At 40.2% G+C, this 24,240-nt stretch overlaps 1 protein-coding gene across 5 annotated transcripts in view; it reads right to left on the reverse strand.

The window, feature by feature from the left end:
* FZR1 (fizzy and cell division cycle 20 related 1) overlaps window positions 1–24,240 on the reverse strand; it is a 92,589-nt gene that overhangs the window by 60,873 nt on the left and 7,476 nt on the right. The window contains exons 1-2 of one of the 5 annotated variants that reach the window (XM_074204157.1): window positions 12,853–12,968; window positions 12,679–12,757 (exon numbers count right to left, since the gene is read on the reverse strand). The exons of 1 other annotated variant lie outside the window; for it this stretch is intronic. The gene's annotated coding sequence lies outside the window, so the exon portion shown is untranslated. Of the gene's footprint in view, window positions 1–12,678; window positions 12,758–12,852; window positions 12,969–13,868; window positions 13,894–14,206; window positions 14,394–24,240 lie in introns of those variants that run through there. 3 more of the 5 variants (XM_074204155.1, XM_074204159.1, XM_074204156.1) reach the window with 3 other exon arrangements.

Raw genomic sequence — 24,240 nt, forward strand, 5'->3', positions numbered from 1 at the left:
TCACCAAATTACTGACTTTGTCATGACAGTTTGCCAATGTTTTTTAATCTACCATCTCTTTTAATTTAATTACTTTAATAGTCACTAAGTATCTATTAAGTCCTTACTATGTGGTAGGCACTGTACTAAGTGCTGGGGAAACAAGGGCAAAAAACAGCCCCTTGTCTCAAGGACACATGACAATGGAGGAGACAATGTACAAATAACTACTTACAAAAAAGATAGGTAAAATCTAAGTTGGAGAAAACTTAAGTTTTCATCAGCATTAAGAAAGATCAGGAAAAACTTACTTGTAGAAGGTGGGATTTTAGCAGTGACTTTTCACCAGGTGATGAGGAAAATCTAGGAATTGATGATAGCAAGCAAAAAGAAAAAAGTATCTTATTTTGAAGAAGTCAGTATCACTGAAATGTAGATAGAATATTTGGGAAGGAACTGGCTAGGCAAAAATGTATTGAGTTAGGAGATTAAAATCCTGTTTGAAGAACTGTAAGGAAGTCAGTATCATGAATTGCAGTATATTTGGGGAGTAACTGGCAAGGTATAGGGAAAAGGATAAGTCATAAATGGCTTTGAATGGTGAACATTTTATATTTGATCTCGGAGTTTACTATTTAGGAAGTGACATGGTCAAATTTGAATATAGGAAGACTACTTTGACAGCTGAATGGAGAAAGAACCTGGGACAAGAAGACAAGAAAATAGTCTAGGCATGAAATGATGAAGCAGGATGATGGAAGAGGCAGAGGAGAGAAGGGGACATATACCACAGTTGCTGCAAAGGTAGAATCAAGAGGATATGGCAATAGAATAGATGGGAAGGGAGAGAGGAGTTGAGAATAATACCTAGGTTGAGCTTGGGTGAGTGGAAGGATAGGAGTGCCTTCTACAGTCAAAGCAAAGTTAGGAGGGGAGGAGGGGAGGAAGGGGAAGACAATGAGTTTTATTTTGAATATGTTAAGGTTAATATGTCTATATTGGACATTCAATTAGAGATGTAGGACTGGAGGTCAGAAAATAGGTTAGCGATGGATAAGAATCAGCATAGAGATGATAACTGAATTCATGGAAGGAGGAGATCACCAAACTTAAAAGAGTATAAAGGGAAAAGAGGGCTCAGGAAAGAGCCTTATGGGACAGCTATGGTTAATGAGCATAATATGAACTAAAATCCATGAGAGGCAGGAGGAAAATCAGGAGAGAGGTGTGTTATGGAAGCCTATAAGGAAGTGAATATCATTGAGAAGAGGGTGATAGACAGTGTCAAAGGCTGAAAAAGTTGAGATGGATGAAAACTGAAAAAGATCATTAAGGGCGGCTAGGTGGCGTAGTGGATAAAGCACAGGCCCTGGAGTCAGGAGTACCTGGGTTCAAATCTGATCTCAGACACTTAATAATTACCTAGCTGTATGGCCTTGGGCAAGCCACTTAACCCCATTTGCCTTGCAAAAAAAAAAAAAGATCATTAGAGCTAGCAATTAAGAGGTTAGATTAATGTTAACTTCAGAGAACAATTTCAGTTGAATGCTGAGTGAGGTCAATAAACCAAAATTCAGAGAGTTTTGAAGAAAGAGGAAAGTTAGGAGGCAACCATTGGGTAGACTATGTTCTCAAGGATTTTAGGAAAGAGCTTTATGGGATGATTACTAAGCAGGGAGGATTTTTTTTTAAGGCTGGGGGAGATCTGGATATGCTGTATGAAGTAGGGTATCAGCCAGTGGACAGGAAGAAATTGGAAGATAAGTGAGAAAGGAGGAATGGTAGAGGGAACAATCTGTTGGAGAAGATGGCATGGAATGGGATCACTTATGCATATATAGGCTTTGTCTAGATGAAAAAAAGCCATATTCATGTGAAATGAGTGAAATAGATAGTTGCAGATGGTATCTGAATGATTAAAAGATCAGAAAGGGAGAAAAATTAAGTCTCTGAAAGGGGCCTCAATTTTTTCAGTCAAATATGAAGGTTCTTAGTTTAGAAGGCAAAGGGAATCATGGAAGTCTCTAAGGATGGATGAAAAGGTCTGGAAAGACAACTACAATAAGTGGAATAGTATAGTCAATTAGTGAGGTATAAGAGGATTGCCTTGCAGCTCTAAGGGCCCAGTAGAGATTATGTAATATAACATTAGCTATGGGACAAGCAGATCTTTTGGGTGTTCTAGAAATAGAATTAATGGATGAACCCTTTGGGGGAAGAAACTTATCCTATTCTACTGACACTAAAAGAGGATAATTAAGGGCAGTTACAGAGAAACAGATTTAGATTTGATATAAGAAAAATTCCTCACAATTAGAGCTGCCCTATACCACTACTGGGTCTATACCCTGAAGAGATGATGAAAAAGGGTAAAAACATTACTTGTACAAAAATATTTATAGCAGCCCTGTTTGTGGTGGCAAAGAATTGGAAATCAAGTAAATGTCCTTCAATTAGGGAATGGCTTAGCAAACTGTGGCATATGTATGTCATGGAACATTACTGTTGTATTAGAAACCAGGAGGGACAAGATTTCAGGGAAGCCTGGAGGGATTTGCATGAACTGATGCTGAGTGAGATGACCAGAACCAGAAAAACACTGTACACCCTAACAGCAACATGGGAGTGATATTCAACCTTGAAGGACTTGCTCATTCCAACAGTGCAACAATCAGGAACAATTTGGGGCTGTCTGCAAAGGAGAGTGCCATCTGTATCCAGATAAGGAGCTGTGGAGTTTGAACAAAGTGCAAGGACTATTCCCTTTAATTTAGAAAAAACCAGATATCTTATTGTCTGATCTAGTTACCTCTTAGACTTCTCTTCTCTTCTTTAAGGATATGATTTTTCTCTCATCACACCCAATTTGGATCAAGGTACAACATGGAAACAAAGTAAAGACTGACAGAGTGCTTTCGGGGGTGGGGGTAGGGGAGGGAAGCAAGATTAGGGAGAAAATTGTAAAACTCAAATAATATCTTTAATAAAAAAAAAGAAGTATAGTTAAACAAACAAACAAAAAAAACAATAAGAGCTGCCCTAAGTACCTAGCACTCAGAAAGCAATGGGTTCCTTGCCTCATTACATGTCCTCAAGGAGGAAAAGACCATCTATGTTTGCATAAAAGGATTACTAGTCAAGTACAGGTTAGTCTAAATGATAACAATGATAATGGTGGTAATAATTAACATTTAGGTTATAATATGCTAGACACTGCTAAGCACTTTCCAAATATTATCCTCATTTGATCCCCCAAACAACTCTGCAAGACTTGTGCTATTAATCCCATTTTACATGTAAGGAAACTGAGGCAACAGAGGTTAAGTGACTTGCAAGGTCACACAGTCTTTAAGTGTCCAAGGACAGATTTGAACTAGTCTTCCTGACTACAGGTCCAGCACCACATTATTCAGATGACTCTAATGATATCATCTGTAGTCCCTTATAACTCTTAAATCTCTGACATCTTGGGCGCAAAGAAGTATATTTCTGCTATAAGAGTGCTTATGCTAAGAAAATCAGAATAAATGACCAGAATAAATGGTGCCAGAATAGGTTACTATCAACTGATTTGGGCCAATTTGTAAAAATTTCCACTAAAATGTTGGAAATAAAACCATCTAAAGACTTAAAGACTACTGATGGAGACACTTCCTTGCTTTTGGAATCTTGAAGCTTTTAAAGAGTGATATCTATTTAGGCAAATAGATAACGTTCAAAGTAATGCCAACAATTTTCTTATATCCTTCTTTATAATTAACAAGATTTTACAAAAAGATTTTTACAAGAAAGTAATATACAGTGACACTGTATTAGCCACTGTAGTATACTGGGAAAAGACATTAGGAGAGTTGGGTTTTTGTTCAACACTAAAATTTATTGGGTGGCCCTAGGCAAGTTGCTTTTTTGTAGGCCTATTTCTTTTCTTGTAAAATGGTGTCAAACTAGATGAACTTTTAAAGTTTCTTGTATATTTTAAAATTCTATGATTTTATAAAACATATCCTTGCTCTCAAAAATTTAGAGAACAAGAAACCAGAAATCAGGAAAATAGGAAACAGACAATTAGAAAGTAATTAATTTGTAATGTTAGTTACCGTGTACCAAATGGAAAATATAAATGTTAAGTGCTAAGGGTATATTAAGAATCATGTCCATGCACAGACAAAACCACTGTAATCAAGATCAAAAGATATGTAGTAAAGTGGAAAACAATCTTTACAACTAATATTTCTGACAAAAGGACTCATATTTGAACCAGTCATATTTAAAAAAAAAAAGTAATTCCCCAATTAACAAATGGTCAAAGGATATGAAAAGGCAATTTACAGATGAGGATCAAAGTAATCTATAGTCATATGAAAAATTGCTCTAAATCATTACTTATTAGGGAAATGCAAATTAAAGCTTCTCTGAGGTACCACCTCACACCTCTCAGACTGGCCAATATGACCAGAAAGGATAATGATCATTGTTGGAAGGGTTGGGGGAAATCTGGGACACTATTACACTGTTGGTGGAGCTGTGAACTCATCCAACCTTTCTGGAGAGAAATTTGGAACTATGCTCAAAGGGCAACAAAAATGTGCATACCCTTTGATCCAGCAATACCACTACTGGGTCTATACCCTGAAGAGATGATGAAAAAGGGTAAAAACATCACTTGTACAAAAATAGTCATAGCAGCCCTGTTTGTGGTGGCAAAGAACTGAAAATCAAGTAAATGTCCTTCAATTGGGGAATGGCTTAGCAAACTGTGGTATATGTATGTCATGGAACCCTATTGTTCAATTAGAAACCAGGAGGGATGGGAATTCAGGGAAGCCTGGAGGGATTTTCATGAGCTGATGCTGAGTGAGATGAGCAGAATCAGGAAAACATTGTACACCCTAACAGCAACATGGGGTTGATGATCAACCTTGATGGACTTACTCATTCCATCAGTGTAATAAACAGGGACAATTTGGAGCTGTTTGCAATGGAGAATACCATTTGTATCCAGATAAAGAACCATGGAGTTTGAACCAAGTCCAAGAACTATTTCCTTTAATTTAGAAAAAAAAAATGATATCTTATTGTCTGATCTTGCTATCTCTTATACTTTATGTTTCTTCGTTGAGGATATGATTTCTCTCTCATCACACTCAATTTGGATCAGTGTACAACATGGAAACAATGTAAAGACTGACACATTGCTTTCTGTGGGGGGTAGGGGAGGGAAGTAAGCTTGGGGGGAAAATTGAAACTCAAATAAATAAAATCTTTAATGGAAAAAAAAAGAATCATGTCTAATATACATGCCCAGATTGTGAAAAAGTCAGAAGTTATTATTATTGTTAATATTAATGATAGCTATATCAGTTTTGATTTGTTTTACCTTAAACACTGGTTTTCAACCTGAAGCCAAAATATGGCTAATATTAATGATAGCTATACCATAGCTTTGATTTGTTTTACCTTAAACACTGGTTTTCAACTTGAAGTCAAAATTCAAATTAGGGATCTGCTTCAGAAAGAACTACTGGAGCCAATGCTAAGATCCTGAAGAGAGGTAGATATGGAGCCAATATAAACTAGAACTTAACAATCAGAGTTCTAAGTATGGAATTGGCTTCCAGAAAATTCCATCATTAGAGGCATTCAAGCAGAGGCTGGAGGACTTGCCAAGATAAGAGACTTAGAAGTTGGAAGGAGTCTCATTAGACATCTAATCCAGCCTCCTCATTTTACAGTTGGGAGAGGGAGATATTTGCTTCAGGTGATATTTGAACCAGTTGACTTCTGAGGTCTAATTCAGCTTCCAGTTTATGATTCTAAATAGGGTTAGGAAGATGTTAAGAAAAAGACATTCTTCAACTACCCAGTTAAAAATAAAAAGGATAGTAGAAAAAAATTGTGACCTGAAAGTTTGATTACTCACACATTCAGGAATAAACAGACTGGAAGACCTGAAAAAGTCTTGTTACCACTTATAGACCTCAGTTTCGCCATCTGTAAATTAGGTTTTAGACTAGAGGTCTCTAAAAGTCCCTTTTAGCTCTCTGACATCCTATAATTTTGGGGAAATGATGCCATGGAAATACTAGGCAGAGAACAAATAGCTAAATTCTGTGCCCTTTTACAACAAACTGTTAAACCTTATCCGCTCAGCTATGCCTTGTGAAATACAAACTATGTTATACCATTCCTGGGAAATAGTTATGTTATAGAAACATTGTCATATCATCCCTAATTGCCTCTCTGTACCAGACCTTGAACTGATAACAACTTTCTGGGTGTTCTACCAACTAGATAATAATAGCCCCTGAGAAAAATCCTACAAGGACAGGGAGGTAGAAGCTACTAAAGAGTCCAATAAAGCACATTCCAATTAAGAATCATTAGTACTTTGTTTCCCAGAAGGGAGCCTTTGTTATCCCTGAACATTCTGACATAATCCTTGATGCCTGTGCTAACCCCTATCCCTTCCTTGTATCCCCTACAGTAGTCCTTTTTTCCCCCCTTGCTAGTTTAATTGCCTATTCTCTAGACTAGAGATAAAAGCCTGCAATGCAATCACCTTGCACCTGTATTAAAATGTATCTGCCCCTTATAACTGAATCATGAGTCTTTATGAAATTCTTTCACTATTTGAACTTTAGTTCACCGTGTTAACACCAAACTGCATCAATTTTATTCAAATTTGGTGGGTTTTTTTTTTTTTGGAGGGGGGAAGAGGATACAGGTATGTGATTTTATTGGTGTGAGGTACTCCTAAGAATGAAAAATCTTTGCACCAAAAAAAGTTAGGCAATTTCTCTAACTCAAAAGTCTAAGAGGACTTCTTGGAGTTCTCAGAGGTGAATTGAATTTCTTTCTTTTTTTTTTTTTTAAAGGTTTTTGCAAGGCAAATGGGGGTTAAGTGGCTTGCCCAAGGCCACACAGCTAGGTAATTATTAAGTGTCTGAGGTCGAATTTGAACTCAGGTACTCCTGACTCCAGAGGCAGTGCTCTATCCACTGTGAGCCACCTAGCCTGAATTGAATTTCTCATGCCAGACAATTAGTATATGTCAGAGGCAGGATATCTGAACTAGATCTTCCTGAATCCAAGGCCTACCCTTTATCTACTATTTTATTTTTAACCTTTCTTATCTATGCTACAAATTTAGACCTGGATCTGCCACTGAAATACAACTGTATATTCCAGATGAGAAAAGAAAATGGTACTTCCTCAAAGAAAAGAAAACCAATCGATAGGGAAATGGGTAAATTGTGGTACATGAAGTTAATTAAATACCAATATAGTGTAAAGGCATAACTATTATGATTAACATAGAAAAATAGAAAAATTCTGTGAACTGCTGCAAAGTTCTTAGTGAACAAAGTGATACCAATAAAAATAGTTGTTTAATCATTTTTGAGAAAACAATACGACTAATATTTTAAATGGAAAAATTAAAATCGAATGCTCTGCACTTAGTAAGCACTGCATAAATGCTGGTTAACTGACAGATTGTCCACATTTGGGCCCCCCAAAGAGGTGAGAATGTATGGCCCAACTCTTTTCTCTAGAGAAGTGAGGTACCATGGGTGTGGAATTGTGCTTTAAAATCAATCTGGTTTGGCTGAACTGTTTCTCTCTCTCTCTTCTTTTTTAAATTCTTGTTATAAAGGATGACAGTGTAATAGGGAGAAAGCTATAGATGTATTAGGAAATGAAGATGTTGTAAAAATAAAAGATATCCATTTTTTAAAAACTGTATTCCCTGTTTGTCTACAGAGCAGAATTTTCTGATTTAAAATATGTATTTATTCAAAGTCATATAAAAAAGTATTCTTTATTATCTACCTTTTCACCACTACCTCCAATCCTAGCCCCTAAAGCAGCAGCCTTTGATAAGTGACTAAATTAAAAAAAAAATTGTCCCCATTTTTCAAGTTGGACTGAATTCAATTCTACTTTATTAAGTATCTATGTGGAAGGAACTGTACTCAGTGCTGGAAAGAAAGCTAAATGACAGTCTCTGACCTCAAGGATTTTATAATCTAGTTTACAGGTTTTTCTATTGTGGGTATAATGACAAATTATTTTTTGAACCTTTATTCCAGTGCACTTCTTATTAAACAATGATTTTATTGGTATCATTTTGTACAACCAAGTATCAATTTGGTAATTAGTCCTCTGGAGTTATTATTATAACCCTTGACCATTTCTTTTCAGAAAGTGACAAAGTCATTATGCTCAGAGACTACACCATAAGCCACCCACAACTTATAGGTATTGCTAATTATTTTCATTTGAGAAAATATATAGCCATGGCAAAATGTTCCTTTTAAGGATGACTTCCCCTGAGCACCAGCTCTGCAAAAGGATTATCAAATTTATCACAGTATCAATTAGCAATATTCACTTCCCTGAAGTCTTTAAGAAACATATGGCATTCAATATGACCAGAAAGGACAATGATCAATGTTGGAAGGGATTTGGGAAATCTGAGACAGTAATGCATTACTGGTGGAGCTGTGAACTGATCCAAACTTCCTGGAGAGCAATTTGGAATTATGCCCTAGGGGCAATAAAAATGGGCACACCCTTTGATTCAACAATACCACTACTGGATCTGAATCCTGAAGAGATCATGAAAAAAAACATCACTTGTACAAAAACATTCACAGCAATTCTGTTTGTAGTGGCAAAGAACTGGAAGCCGAGGGATGTCCATCAATTGGGGAATGGTTGAACAAATTGTGGGTATATATATATGCTATGGATACTATTGTTCTATTAGAAACCAGAAGGGATGAGATTTCAGAGAAGCTTAGAAAGACTTGCATGAATTGATGCTGGGTGAGATGAGCAAAACCAGAAGAACATTGTGCACTCTTAACAGTCACATGGGGGTGATGATCAACCTTAATAGACTTGCTCATTCCATTAGTACAATAATCAGGGACAATTTTAAGGGATCTGCTATGGAGAATACCATCTGTTATCCCAGAGAAAGAACTGTGGAGTTTAAACAAAAAACAAAGACCAATTTTTTTAAAAAGTTGTCTTATGTACTACATAATTTTGCTATCTCTAATATTTTATTTCTTCCTCAAGGATATGTTTCTTCTCTCAATACATTCAATTTTGATCAATGAGATTGCCTTCTGTGAAGGGGGAGGGAAGGGAGGGTGTAGGAAAAATTGTAAAATTCAAAACCTTACAAAAAAAATGATAGGTAGAAACTACTATTGTATATAATTGGAAAACAAATATTTATATAATAAAACAAGAAAAAGAAACGTGGCATTTCTAGAAATGATTATGATGTATTTCTCTAAAATGATCAATTTTAGATCAAGTTACAATTCATTCTACCTGCATCGAGAAAATTACTAAATTTCCTAACATCTGGTTCAGATGTTTATTGGCCTATTCAGATTCTAACATAATAGCAAAACATGTGCCAGAAACTATGTTAAACACCTTATAATCATCTTATTTGATCCTTAAAACAACCCTGGGAGGTAGGTACAATCCTCCTTTTACAGATGAGGAAACTGAGGTTAACAAAGTTATATGACTGGACCAGGTTCCACAGTAGTAGGTGTCTGAGGTGGAATTTTTTTTGTTTTTGCAAGGCAAATGGGGTTAAGTGGCTTGCCCAAGGCCACACAGCTAGGTAATTATTAAGTGTCTGAGGTTGGATTTGAACCCAGGTACTCCTGACTCCAGGGCCGGTGCTTTATCCACTGCTCCACCTAGGCGCCCCCATGAGGTGGAATTTGAATCTAAGTCTTCCTGACTCCAGGCCAGGCAATCTCTCCACTCTACCAACTAGCTGCCTACTTAAATTTAAGAACTGATTTTTAAAAGTCTGAAAAAAAAATTCTGATAGGTACCTTCTGCTGGGAGAAAGTAACTGGTTCAATTCAGAAATAAATTTTAAATTTTAGTAAGTTTTTTTTTCTTGCCACCACAAATCACCCAATCACCTAGGCTTTCAGACAGTCATCTTTCAGACAGCTAGCTAATGCAGTGGAGAGAACACTGGAGCCTGGAGTCAAGACAACCCAAGTTCAAATCTATCCTCAAATAATTACTAGATGTGTCACCCTGGGAAAGTCACTTCACCTGCCTGCCTCAATTTCCTCAAATGTAAAATGGGATTAATAATAGTACCCATTTTATAAAGAAGACAACTCCCTGGAAAAGACCCTGATGTTGAGAAAGACAAGGTAAAAGGAGGACAGCAGAGGATGAGATTGTGTATGTCATGGGAGCAACAATCGTGAGCTTGCACTAACTTCAGGAGACAGAAGAAGAATAGAAGGTCCATCAAGTAATGAAGAATCAGACACAACTGATCAGCTTAAGGACTCTTCAATGTCTATAAAAATTTTTCTAGTCTGCACTGAAGGAGGATACAGCATAAAAAAATAGTAAAGTTCCCTTTCTAGTACAGGTTGTGCCACTAACTAAATGTGTTATTTTGGGCAGGTCATTTTCCTTTCTCTGGGTCTCGGCTCTCTCCTTAATAATGAAGGAATTATATAACTTCTAAAACTCTCCCTACTCTAAAACTATTATGAATTTAAATGATAGCAATGGAGAAGTCAATTCTTCATAATTGCAGAGAATTTCATATTTCTTCATTTTTACATATAAATTTTTAATGGTCAAGATAAAAATGTACTGTGTTGTTCATGTTAGAGAACTAATCTCCTTAGTGGCCAAATGTATTTAAAAACAATAAGTATATATTGAGCATTTCTTGGGAAGTAGTCCGGTATAGTGGAAAAGAGCAGTGACTATTTGTATTCATAGGGCCTGGGCTCAAATTTCATCTCTGAATCTTCAGCACTTCATTTGTGGCCTTGGGTTAAAGTCACAGGTTCTTTGGATTCAATAAATAAGGAGACTGAACTAAATGACCTTTGAGGTCCTTTTCAACTTTGGGTCTATGATCTTACTGTGAAAAGAAACTGGGAAGAAAAAAAGACAAGTCTCATATCATCAAGGGAAAAAGGATATGCATATGCATTAGCAGAATAGAAAATAAAAGTCATAAAAATCAGGGCTAGAAGGGATATCCTATATAGACAGCTTGTAGACCAACTCATTTTCACAAGGTTTTACAGTGATTGAGTGGCAGAGCTAGAACTAAACCTAGGATTTTTATCACTATTTCTAAGTTCTTTTGATTATAGCAAATTGATTCTCAAATGGAAAAGCAAGAACAAAATGTTTGTTATTAAAGTTCACATTAGGAGAGAGATCACACATCTGATTGCAGAGGATCAAGGAAGATTTCATTGAGGAGGTGACCTCTGAGCAGGCCCTTGAAGAAGAGTGGGGCTTCAACAAGAGATAACTAAAGGTAAATGGGATGTATTCCAGGTATGAGAACAAAGTGAAAACAAAGGATAGCAGTCCAGGTGAATGTGGAAAAGAGGCAGGAAATGATCAAGGAAAAAAGTTCAAAAAGGTTGGTGAGAGAATACATAAAGAAATAAAGTGGGTTTATTTTGGGATGTTTTTTTTTCAGTTTCATTTGCACCATTTTCTGACCAGATTCAGGAACAATTTATAACAAAACTCAAATTAAATAGGTCAAGGTACTTGATAATGGAGGGATACTTTGTGCAAAGCTGAATCCAGTCCTGCCATTTATTACTTCTATGACCTTGAACATTTACGTCTACTCCTCTCTCTCTGAGCCTCAGTTTCTTCATTAAATTGGGGTGGTGAGGGGGGAACAAGACATCTCTCTATATGGTCATTCCCAGGTCTAATGATCTATGAATTTATAGAATTTTTAACTTTAAGTACTATGGATAGAATACTGTATAAACCAATCTTATAGAATTTTAATTATAATCTATATGTGTAAATATGAATTCAAAGGTTTCTACAACCAAATTATCATCTATGTTCAGAACCAGATTATTACAGAATTTTCTGGTATATGTAGTGACTGATTAGTTGAAAGTATAAATGTGAAAAAATAAATTTTAAAAGAAAAATCAATACCTCTTCCATTTTTCTGCTTCTTCCAACTTCATATTTTTTTGCTTCCTAACAATCTCCTCTTCCCTTCCCCATTTTAGTACAAATAACTATCTCAAGATGTCAAACATTAAAGACTTTTCAATATATAATTAAGGAAGATCATGTAGCTAAACCTAACTCCATGGAAAAACAATTAAGCTGTTTAAAAGACAGAAAAATAAGATTAAAACTTTCTCCTTAAAATCTTCTAACAGGCTGAGTAAGATGAGCAGAACCAGAAAAATTTTGTACACCCTAACAGCAAACGTGGGGGTGATGATCAACCCTGATGGACTCAATCATTCCAACAGTGCCACAATCAGGGACAATTTGGGGCTGTCTGCAATGGAGAATACCATCTGTATCCAGAGAAACAACTGTAGAGTTTGAACAAAGACCAAATTACCTTTAATTTAGAAAATAAAAATGATATCTTATTGTCTGGTCTTGCTATGTCTTATACTTTGTTTCTTCCTTAAGGATATGATTTCTCTCTCATCACATTCAATTTGAATCAATGTACAACATGGAAACAATGCAAAGATTGGCAAATTGCCTTCTGGGGGGGGGGGAGTAAGATTAGGGGGAAATTGTAAAACTCAAAATAAATAAAATCTTTAAGTACAAAAAAAAATCTTCTATCAGGACTTTATATTATATAAACTTTAAGAGTCCCACCTTCAATCATTCAGGTGTGCCGTTTACCTGCTCAGACCCTTTGCCTCTATCTTCTAATTTCTCAAAGACTTTTGAAGTTCTTGGGGTAAAGAAATGAAAACTTATAGCAAAATATTCAGGGCATCTTGTAGCCTATAATTAATCCATGATTTTCACACGCTATATTTTCCTCACCCTCGTAACATCCATGGCTGAATCTTAAATTCCAAACAATGTACAACTGTCTCTCCACAGGTGGTTTCTCCATCCTCGAAGGAGATTTTCACATTTCAAGGTCCCTCCTACAGCTGGAAATATTTTGGGGCACAGTCCATTATTTGGTCAAGTCAGTTGCATACAATGGATGAATGGTTCAACCAATCCCGAGGAATAGATATGGTGAGGAGATAATGATCACCAAGGGATAGAAGGGATGGTCTGAGGCTAACACCTGTGTTTAGTAAAATAAACTAGTTGCTGCTCTAGTCATCAAGTCAACAGAGACATTTTATCCTAATAAATGTCCAGAGAAGGGGCTGTGGAGGCTAGCACCTGTGTTCAGTAGAATGAACCAGTTACTACTCTAACCAACAAGTCAGTAAAAAGGCATTTTATCCTAATAAATAATCCAAAGAAGGGACTGTGGTGGTAATGGCTCTTGGACCCTTGCTTGCCCTTTGTATATCCTGAAATTCTTTTGGCACAGAAGGAACCCTTAATACTTCAAGTCTCAGGTGAGATGAGAACACCAAGTTTAAATAGAACAAAATCAAAAAGATTTGGTGGGAAAAGGAGATGAGTCTCAAGAAAAGGGACTCAAAAAAAATCAAGAACAGAGTAGTGACTCTGATAAGAAAGAGTTTAGGAGAGTGTCAAAGGGATGGGGAAGAAAGCAAGCAAAGGTGAGCTCTGAGGGGCAGGATGGGTTTAGGGGTACAGATCAAATTTAGAAGCAGCAGAGGTAGGTTGAAGAGGGCAAGAGGCAGGTTTGTTTCATGGGGGCTCGTGTCAGATGAGGGACAAGTGGCGGGGCGCTGGTTGGAGAAGCCAAAGTGGGTTAGGGGCTGCGGGTTCATTTAGGAGATGTCAAAGGCAGGACTACATTTTGGAGCAGCAGCTTAGGCTGTGAAAGAAGCAGGTCTGGGTTTGGGAAATAAGAGCCACCGTCTCCCAGGGGTCTGACGGGCCCAGGGAGAGTAAGGTGAGCTCACCTCGGATGGAGAGGTGGTGATGGGCGCATCGGGCTGCAGGAGCAGAAGCGAGTCGGGACGGGCACAGCCGAGGATGTGGGGCGACGGGGCCCGGGGGATCCAGGCCTCCAGCCGGGCTGGGGGCCCCGAGGAAAAGGGCAAACCCCCGCGAGGCTACGAGACACGGGGGGCAGCGGCCGCACGGGGGTCCAACGGGGCGGGGGAAAGGGCCCGGGGGTCGGGGGGATGGCCGGGAGGGTCAGCCGGGGACACGGGGGGCGCGGGCGAGGGCTGGGGGTGGGGTGCGGGCTGGCGCCGCTGACAGCACGGGGGCTTTGGGCGTCCCCGGCCCGTCTCACCTGGCTCCGCCGGCCGCTCCCTCTCGTTCGTCCGTCGGGCCTCCCCGGGGAGGGCAGGGCAGCGGTGCCGCCGGCCGCGCTGCACAGCCGGGCCCGGCCGCTGTCAGGCTCCCGGCCTCAGCGCTCCCTCAATATGGCGGCGGCCACTCCTCCGCGGCCTCCCCTCCGCCGCCGCCGCCGCCGCCGGCCCCTTCCCTCCCGCCCTCCCGCCCTCCAGCCCGGCCCCGGTCCGGCCCCCCCGCGCTCCCGCGCAGGCGCGCTCCCGAGCCCGGCCGCGCCGCGCCGAGGGCCCCTTCCTCCGGCCCGAGCGCTCGCGCTGGTCTCCGGGGCCGCGCCGCTCTCCCGCGGGCCGCGCGCCTGGCCACGCCTCCTCCTCCTCCCCGCCCAATCGCTCCCTAAACAGCCCCCCCGCCCGGGCCCTCCTGGCGGAGCGGGGTGCGCCGGCGCGCGAAGGGCATCTCGGGAGGGAATGACGTCCCCGACGATTCGAATCAATACAGGAAGCGGCGGGCCACGCGTTGCTAAGGGCAACGAGGGGGGAGCCCAGGCCGGGTCTGCGAGGGGAGCCTCGGCCTCCGCGCAGGGCCGCGCCCCATCGCATGATTCTGAGGGACGTAGCGCTGTCAGAGGGGAAGCGGCCCGGATTCTGGGCCTGAAGGCCTGGGCCCCCACCCCGGTCCTGCCCTTGGCACCGGGGAGGGGGCTCCAGTGGCTCCCGGCGGCCTGGACTATTCGTTGTCTCAGATCGCTCCCTCCTCCAGCTCGTCCTCCCCCCATCTGCCAAACATTTTTTCCAGAAAAAAATAAGCTCTACATAGAAAACTTCCAGTATGCCTGGTTTCCTCCGTAGTCTCTTTTTTTCTTTCTCCGTTGTCTCTTTTAGGCATTTCAAAACACTCTGAGGAAGAGGCCTACAGAGTTCTCCGGGCCGCCCCCCGCCTTGCCCAGGAGTCCCTGTCTGGGTCTCATGCGAGGGCTCAAACCCGGGGCCACTCCAGAAGCATCCCTGCAGCATCACCTTATCTAGGTGCTAGTTGTTTTGTTCATTATTTCCAAATTACTCTTTACTTTGGTTCCAGCGCAAGGAGGACTTGCTGGGCCCTGGCCTCCAGCTCTAGCATCCCTCTCACTGCCCGGCCACCACTCATTCTTGAGCGGGTCATCATCCCAGGGATGACCCGCCCGGTTGGGCGTCCCAAAAGTCTCTGTGCAGATCTAAGTTATGGGGAACATTGTATCCCGGAGGCCTAGGGCTAGTGCTGGTCTTGGTTCAAAAATAGCATTTCTGCCATTTCTTAAATAGGTCGCCAGTCACCTGCCTCTCTAAGGCTGCTTACAGTGATGTCCGATTCTTCATTCGAACATTTGGGATTTTCTTGGCAAGGATACCAGTTTGCCATTTCCTTCTCTCCAAGTCATTTTTACAAATAAGAAAACTGAGGCAAACTGGGTTAAGTGACTTGCCCAGGGTCACACAGCTAGGAAGTATGCGAGATCAAATTTGAACTTGGATCATTTTGACTTAAGATCTGGCAAACTAAACACCTCATTCCATCCAACTGCCCCCCTCATTAAAAAACAAACGGGATAATGTAATTTATATCCTACACAGATCAAAAGTAGAAACATTTTAGGGGGCTAGGCAAGATCTTCCAGATCATCCAGCTCCTATATTTTAGATATAGATAAGGAAACCCAAGTCCAGAGAGACTAAGGCACTTACCCAAAGTCACTTAACAAGCAACAGTCAAGATTTGAATTCAGGGGCTCTTTTTGTACTTCCACAGCACACAAGTGGGGCACACATCCATACACATCACATTCCCCCCTCCCCCCAGCAATACTAAAGATTTGCCCTTCCAGGATTATCCTGAACCAATTACACAAAAACAAATGCTGGGAGCAATTTTTCTCATCAATCAGCAAATACATATTGAGGCCTCTTGTAATGTCTACAAAAGAACTCATCTTTTTCAAATCCTCCCTTTCTGCCTTCTCTGTCCGTGGTCAAATTTTGCCACATCTACCTATTGGTAGACACATCTCTTACTTTTTTTTGTCTTTTATGCCACAACCTTAGTTCAGGTGAACTCACACTCTCTCACCTAGAGAATCCCAACAGCCTCATAAAAGGTTTATTGTCTCAAATCTCTCCCTCCTCCAATTCATCCTCCACATCTGCCAAAATGATTTTTCTAAACTACAAGTCTGACTACGTCACACTCCAGGGGATCTCCATTACCTCTAGGATGAAATAGAAACTCTTCTGTTTGGATTTTGAAGTATTTCACAACTTTGAGCTAACTGTAATCCCTTCAATCCAAGTCTGGGGCTGTTTCTGAAGGAAAGTCTTGTAATGGGGGATGCTGTGAGCAGAGGCAGTTGTGACTCCTAATTATTTGAGAGACCCCTGACCAGGAAGCTTGATGGAGGAAAGAGAAGGGGAGAAGAATTTGAGAGAAACAGGTCAAAAGAGGAAATGAGTAACCTTTTAAATAGAGAATGGGAGCTCTCCTGGGAGTCATAACCTTGATTTCCAGTACCCACCACTGTAGATACTTCTAAGAACAGTCTTCCCCAAAGAGATCTCCTTGGTAGAACTAAGATTTTTTTCTTGACCTAAATGGAAAAGCTGATTTACTGTCTTTGGCCTTTTCTTTATCCTCATTCTGCTTGATTTCTCAGCAGCCTTTGGCACTGTTGATCACTCTCTTCTATTCTCTCTAGATTTCCAGGTTTACCATACTCTCCCATGGATCTTCTCCTACCTAACTATGCTGCTTCTCTTCTGCCTCTATACTTCTTCCTTTGGTGATCTCAATGGTTCCCAATTGATTTAATTTCCATCTCTATGCTAGTGTTTCTCAAATTTACCTTTCTGGTCCAAAACTCTCTGCTGCCTCTCCAATCTCCCATTTCCCATCTTAAATTCAACATGTTCAAAACTGAACTCATCTTTTCCCCTACACCCTGCTCCAGTCAAAAATTTCCCTATTATTCTAGAGAGCACTATCTCCTAGTTACCCAAGCTTATGATTTGGGGTGTCATTGAAGATTTCCCACATATTTCTTACCATCCACTATCCAAACTGTTGCCAAAGCCATTAAATTTTACCTGTGAAATATTTCAAACATGCCTCTTCTGTCCTCTTCCTCCTCCTCTCACCCTTCTGAGTGGGCCCTCATCACCTCACTACAGGACTGTACAATAGTTGCTGATGGGTCTGCCTGACTCAAATCTTTCTTCTCTCCAATCCTATCCTCCAAACTGTCAAGGTGATTTTCCTAAAACACAGGTCTGATCATATCATATTCCCCCAGATTCAACAAACTTCAGTGAATCCCTATCATCTCCTGGAGCAAACCCTTAATAATCTATGCCTTCCATACTTTTCCAAACTTCTTATACCTTCTTCTCCACCATGTACTCTTTAAATTAGGGGCAGATAAGTGTGAAAATCATGAAGTCCAGAGTTGGAATCCAGCCTATCAGTTACTATGTGACCCGGGGCAAGTCATGTAACCCTGTTTGCTTCTGGGGACCCACTGGAGAACAAAATGGCCAACCACTCCAGTATCTCTACTAAGAAAACCCTAAGGACATCCATAGAATTGGACACAATTGAAAAATACTCTTTTTTTTTTTTTGCTTCCTGTTTCTCAGTTCCACATACCTGGAATGCTCTCCTCCCTCCTCCTCCTCTGCCTCTGGTCCAAGTCCAACTGAAATCCTATCTTTTACAGAAAATCTTTGCCAGCCCCTCTTAATTCTAATACCTTCACCCTTCATCCTATTTCTAGCTTGTTAGTATGTTTTGTTTGCTGGATTGTGAAGTCTGAGGACAGACATGGACATGGACTTCCCTCAGCACAGAGTCTGAAACTTTACAGGTGCTTTTGTTGTTAGGGAACCATTTCAGTCACATCCGACTCATGATCCCATTTGGGATCTTCTTGGCAAAGATACTGGGTGATTTGTCATTTCTTTTTATATATGTGGAAACTGAGGCAAATAAGATGAAGCCATTTGACCAGGATTACTCCAGTTAGTGTCTGAGGCCAGATTTGAAGTCAGAAGAGGAATCTTCCTGACTCCCAGGCCTAGAAATCTAGTCACTGTGCCATCTCACTGCTCTGCACACAGCAAGGGCTTAACACATGCTTACTGACCGACTGATTCTGGTATACTTGTTTACCCTAATATGTATGATTTTCCTAGGTTTTGTTTACTGCAGATATGGAGGGAGTAGGAAGTTAAGTTGGTGAAAGCTGTTACCCTCCCTTTCCCACTGGAAGTGACCAAGGAAAATCATTTTTATTTTTTACCCTTAAAGAGTTTAACACTCCTTGACCAACAATATTTGAAGTATGGTAGATAGTTCTAATTTTCAGCTAATAACCACCTGGGGGAAAATGAATAAAGGAATGAGGCCTTCCTCTTGCCACCCCCCCCACCCCCCACCCACAAAGACAAATGTCTCTGACTCCCTTAGAGATATTATGGGCCAGATCTCAGAGCAGATATACCTAGACAAGTCACACCAGGTGCATTCATTGGTATATACCACAGGCCTTCCTCTTGCCCTACACAAAGACAGAAACCTCCTTGGGTCAGATCTCAAAGTAGAGAGATGTCAAATGGGTGATAGCTGCAATATATTCAGAGGTGCACACACTACCTTTCCTCTCCATTACCCAGCCAGATTAGCAGCCTGGCAGCTCTTCACACAGGCTACTACCTCTCCCAACTCTGTGACTTGGCACAGTCATGGAGTGTGCTCCCTCCTTATCTCCACCTCATAGAAAACATAGTTTCAGGATTGGCTAGGCAGTGCAGTGGATAGTGCACCAGCCCTGGAGTCAGATAAGCTAGGGTTTGAACAATGAAAGAATTTCACAAAGATTCACATGAAGACTCAGAGTTATAAGAGACAGCTAAGTTTGAATGTGCAGGTAACAAGATTATTGCTTGTACTCCTAGAGGATAGGCAACTAGCAAAGGAAAAAGCCAGGGCTTATATAGAGGTAAAGGGAATGGCCTAGGTGCTAGAAAAGGGTAAGGGTCAGTGCAGGCTTTGTGGAAAGGATTATGTCAGGATGTTCAGGAATAACAAAGATTCATTTCTGGGGAACAACCAGCTAATAGTTATCAGTATATACTTTGTTGGCCTCCAGCCTCTCCCTATCCTTGTAGGATTTTTCTCAGTGGCTATTGTACAGGACACCCAGATAGCTGTTATCAATTCAAGGTCTGGTACAGAGAGGCAGTTAGAGATGATACTACAGTGTTTCTTTAACATATCATTTCCCAGGAACAATATAATAAAGTTTGCCCTATAATCTACTTTTCACAAGGCATAATAGCTGGGAGAATAAGATTTAATAGTTTGTTGTAAAAAGACACAGCATTTAACTATTTGCTTTCTGGCTAGTATCTCCACAGCATCTGGAGGACCTGAGTTCGAATCTAGGCTCAGATACTTGGCACTTACTAGCCGAATGGCCCTAGACAACTCACTTAACCTTGATTGCCTCACAAAACAAATCAAAAAACCAATATTTCATTTCAAAACTTGGCTCAAGTGCCACCTCTTAAATCTGGTCCTGCCTTCATCCCCCAAACTTGCTGCTAGTGCCCTCCCCTCACCCTCCCAAAGTTACTTTTAGTCTCTGCCCTCAGGAAGCTCACATTCTAATTGGGGAGACAAACTACTATGTATGTAAGATATATTTAAGAGAGTAAATTAGAATTAGTCTTCGAGGGAAAGAACTAGAAGGAGAGATTGGTGACGGCCTCCTGGAAAAAGTTGGGTTTTTATTTATTTTTTATGGACAAAAATGTATGTCTCTCCTCTAAGAGAATGTAAGACCCTTGAAAGCAAAGCAATAAAGTCCATTTCTGGTGCCAAGAAAGAAAAAAAAATCAGAGTGGAAAGATGGAGAGTCATAGCATCACAGGGTTAAAGGCAGAAGGGTCCTCAGAAGCTATCTAGATAAGATGAAGAAATTTTAAGTGACTTGTCCCAGATTCCATAGCTGGTAAATGGCAGTCAGGATCTGAAGTCGTTCTACTGTCTTGTCATTATGCCATACTACCTCTGAAGACCTGGGTTTGAATCTTGTTTCTACCAATCATCCTAATAAAATAATTTATTCAAGCAAGTCTGGTAATGAAGGTTACTCCATGGGACCTTGAGCAAGTCACCTTTGCTCTTTGGTCTTCAGCTTTCCATTTACTCCAACATATTTATAGCAATACTTTTTGTTACAGCAGAAAATTGGAAAACAAAGTAGATGCCCATCAATTGGGGAATGGCTAAATAAAGTGTGGTATATGAATGTAATGGAATAAAATTATTCTGTCAGAAATGATGTGTACAAAGAAACCTGGAAAGATACATACATACATACATACATATGTATATAGGAATTGATACAGAATGAAGTAAGCAAAGCCAAGGAAACAATTTACAAAGTAATTACAATAAATAATTTGAATAGAAAGAACATATAAAAAATCAAAAGTAAAATAATAAAGATCAAGTGGAAATTAAACCAAGAGATATAAGAACACCCCTGCCCTTATCTTCTCCTTTCCTTGGAGGAGAGAAATCCACAGGTGTCGTACATTGTACATGTCTTCAGTCTTTTTCAATATATCAATTAGCTATGCTGATTTCTCCCCCCCCCCCAAAAAAAATACTATTTGTCATGTGGGATGGCTCTCTGGGAAGGGGGGAAGAGAGATATATGAGATACTATTATAGTGATGTAAGTAACAGAAAATATCAAAAAACTTTTTAAAATTTGCTAATGATTTTGATATAATTGGTTTACAAGCCTATGTATTTTATTTTATGTAATTAAAACAATAACTCCTCTAGCCTACCAAAGGAGTCTGCCACACACCAAAAATGTTTAAGAAGTCTTGCACTATATATGGTCTCTAAGATTCTTTTCAGTTCTAAATCCTGTAAAAGGGACCGAGTTAATGACACTGGGTAACTTCTAGAGTACAGATAGGCACTCACTTTCAAACCTGTGTTCCTCTAGTCTAGGGGAAAGTTTTGTTTTGTTGTTTTGTTGTTGTTGTTGTTGTTGTTTTTGCAGGGCAGTGGGATTAAGTGACTTGCCCAAGGTCACAAAGCTAAGTAATTATTAAGTATCTGAGACTGAATTTGAACTCAGGTCCTCCTGATTCCAGGGCAGGTGCTCTATCCACAGTGCCACCTAGCTGCCCCCAGACCAGGGCAAAGTCATAAGGAATTCTCAGCAAAAAATAAAAAAAGTGGATTCCTAAGCTAATTTCTGGAATGCTGTAATAGAGTGGCTAAATGTGACCTTCATTGTCCAAGAAAGAAAACTGTTCCTTCTCTGTATTGTAGCAGATAATTTTATAACATGCTATCCAAGAGAAGGGAATACTGAAGCTTTAATTTTCTTTGCCTGTTTTCATGAGGATATGGATATGGAAATTTCAAATGCAAATGGAAATGCAAAATTCTGTTCTATAAAAATATTATTAGACTTAGATTGCCATGTCATCCTTTAAATGAGCATTATAATAAAGCAAGAGAAAAAGGAAAAAAAGATATGCTCAGGCAAATTTCCTTTTGGCCACTCATTTGCATAGATAATTTCCTTAATGGGAAAGAAGATAAAGATCAGCAAAATGAAGGGGTAGGGTTGGAAGACTGCAAAGTATCTCAAAGCTTTGGTAGGGATAATGATCTGACAATCTTCTGGCATTAATCTATAGCACTGGCATTAATCTAGAGCAAATGGGGAGGTCACCAGAGCTTCTAAGGCTAGAGATGATCAAAGGAATGTTTAAAAAATGAGTACCTTGCATGTTCTATTAGTCACCAAAGTGGTTGGCTGGGACACAGACTTCAGAATGTTCATTATTTCAATTCAACAAATGTTTATTAATTTCTTCCTATGTACAAAGCACTGTATTTCCCCCTGGGGATACAAAAACAAAATAAAAATCAGCCCCTGTCCTCAAGAAACTTATATTTTACCTAGGGTAAGGTTTGGGGTGGGGAGAGGAGTTGTATCATCATTTCTACATATAGGCTTCTTGAAGAAAGGGCTTATGTTTGAGTCTTTGCATTTCTAGCCTAGCATGGTACCTGATGAATAAATCCAATAGAATCTGAGCTAAGATAACATGCTAATGACTATGGACATACCCAAAGGGTTCCTGAGCAATTGGCACCCAAGCTGAAACCTGAAGAGACTTAATTTAATTTTATTTATGTATGGCAATGGGGTTAAGCAACTTGCCCAAGGTCACACAGGTAATTATTAAGTGTCTGAGGTCAAATTTGAACTCAGGTCCTCCTGACTCCAGGGCTTGTTACTCTACCCACTAGCTGCCCCCCTAAAAACTTAGTATTCTAAATGGCAAAAGTAAAACAAGTACATGAGAGAGAGCCTATTTTGGCATTGCTAAGGCCCTTGGATGTCACCTCATCCACACTTTTAGCATTTTTTTTTGTTCGGTCATTTTAAGTCAGGTTTGGCTCTATGTGACCCTGCTGGAGTTTGGGGGGGGTTTTTTGGGGGGGGGGATGTTGGAGTGGCTTATCATTTCTCCTCCAGCTCATTTTACAGATGGAGAAACTTTGAGGAAACCAAGGCAAACATGGTTAAGTCACAGAGCTGACATGTATCTAAGGCTGGATTTGAACTCAGGTCTTCCTGATACCAGGCCCAGTGCTCTATTTCTTGAGTCACTTAGCTGACCACTTTGAGTTTTATTGTTGGGAAAACTGAGGCCAACAGCAGAAATAATTCCTAACTACAAGTCAGGGGTTAGAGTGTCCACTCCCCCTCTCAATAAGACTAGTTAAATTAATAATTTCCTTTCTACTCTATCTTTCTGTCTCAGGTCTGCTGGCTCAGCCCATAGCTTCCCTTCTGTAAACACCAGGGCGATATATCTTGGGCCATTCCTCCACGCAGCAGCCTCTAAACACATATCTGCTTCCTCCACACACTGCCTATCTCAAAAAGCAAGGGCCTCTTTTTAGTGGGCAAAGATTGAAGGGAGGTCGACCTGCTTACTCCATCCCAAACTCTTGCACAAGTCTGTAGAGAATGAATCATGTGCAGGTCATAGAGTCAAACAGACCCAGACTTGCAGATTGTGACACATAGGAGAGAAGGGTAAAATACTGGATGTTAGAGTCAGAATTCAAAAAGATCTCGTTGACTAAGAGATTCCGTGAACTCGAAGGAGGTGTGGATGACTACAAAGACTCACACTCGGGTGAAAGAAGGGCACCATCAGAGCCAACCACAAATGGGATGGAGTTCATCTTAGGAAGTTTGTGGATTCTTCATATAGCATCTTTAAGAAAAGATTGAGTGATTGTTTTAGGGGTGTGGTATACTCATTTGGGGACAGGCTAGACAAGGCGGTCATTGAGGTCACAATTCTGTGATTCTGCCTGCTGATCAGATGCTCCCAGTTAATGTTCAAATGCAAAAACATTCTCCCTGCTCAAATTTTCCCAAGTTTTCTTTTGCCTTCATCACATCCTAATTGAGGTATTTCAATACTCAAAGGGCTTTATAATCTCACTGATTTGTGAGTTCTCTCCAATAATGCATCCTAATCCTCCCACTCCTACGCCTCTTGTAAAACTTTCCTCTACATCCTTCCAAAAGTTTGCCATGGGATCCACGCAATGCACTGGAGAGCTCCCTCACTTTCTCTGGACATCGAAGGGGACCCTCTGGAATCCATCTACTTGTCATGTGATTAGACGATCATCCTCTATCAAACAGTTCCTTTTTATTTCTACCCTTCAAAGCAGAAATTATACATGGCAACCTGTTCTTACCCATTCCTTCTGTGAAATTTAATTCCTAAGAGACAGGTATAGTTTTCTAGATCTCATTGCCAAACAACAATATTTGCATTTAAAAAAAGATTGATAGGTCTTACAGTAAGTGTGGAGTAAATAAAACTACTTTACAATTTTCAAAAAATAATCCAACCCATAGTGCTCCTTTTCAACTGC

The sequence above is a fragment of the Macrotis lagotis genome, chromosome X, assembly GCF_037893015.1.
Source record: "Macrotis lagotis isolate mMagLag1 chromosome X, bilby.v1.9.chrom.fasta, whole genome shotgun sequence".
NCBI lineage: Eukaryota > Metazoa > Chordata > Mammalia > Peramelemorphia > Peramelidae > Macrotis > Macrotis lagotis.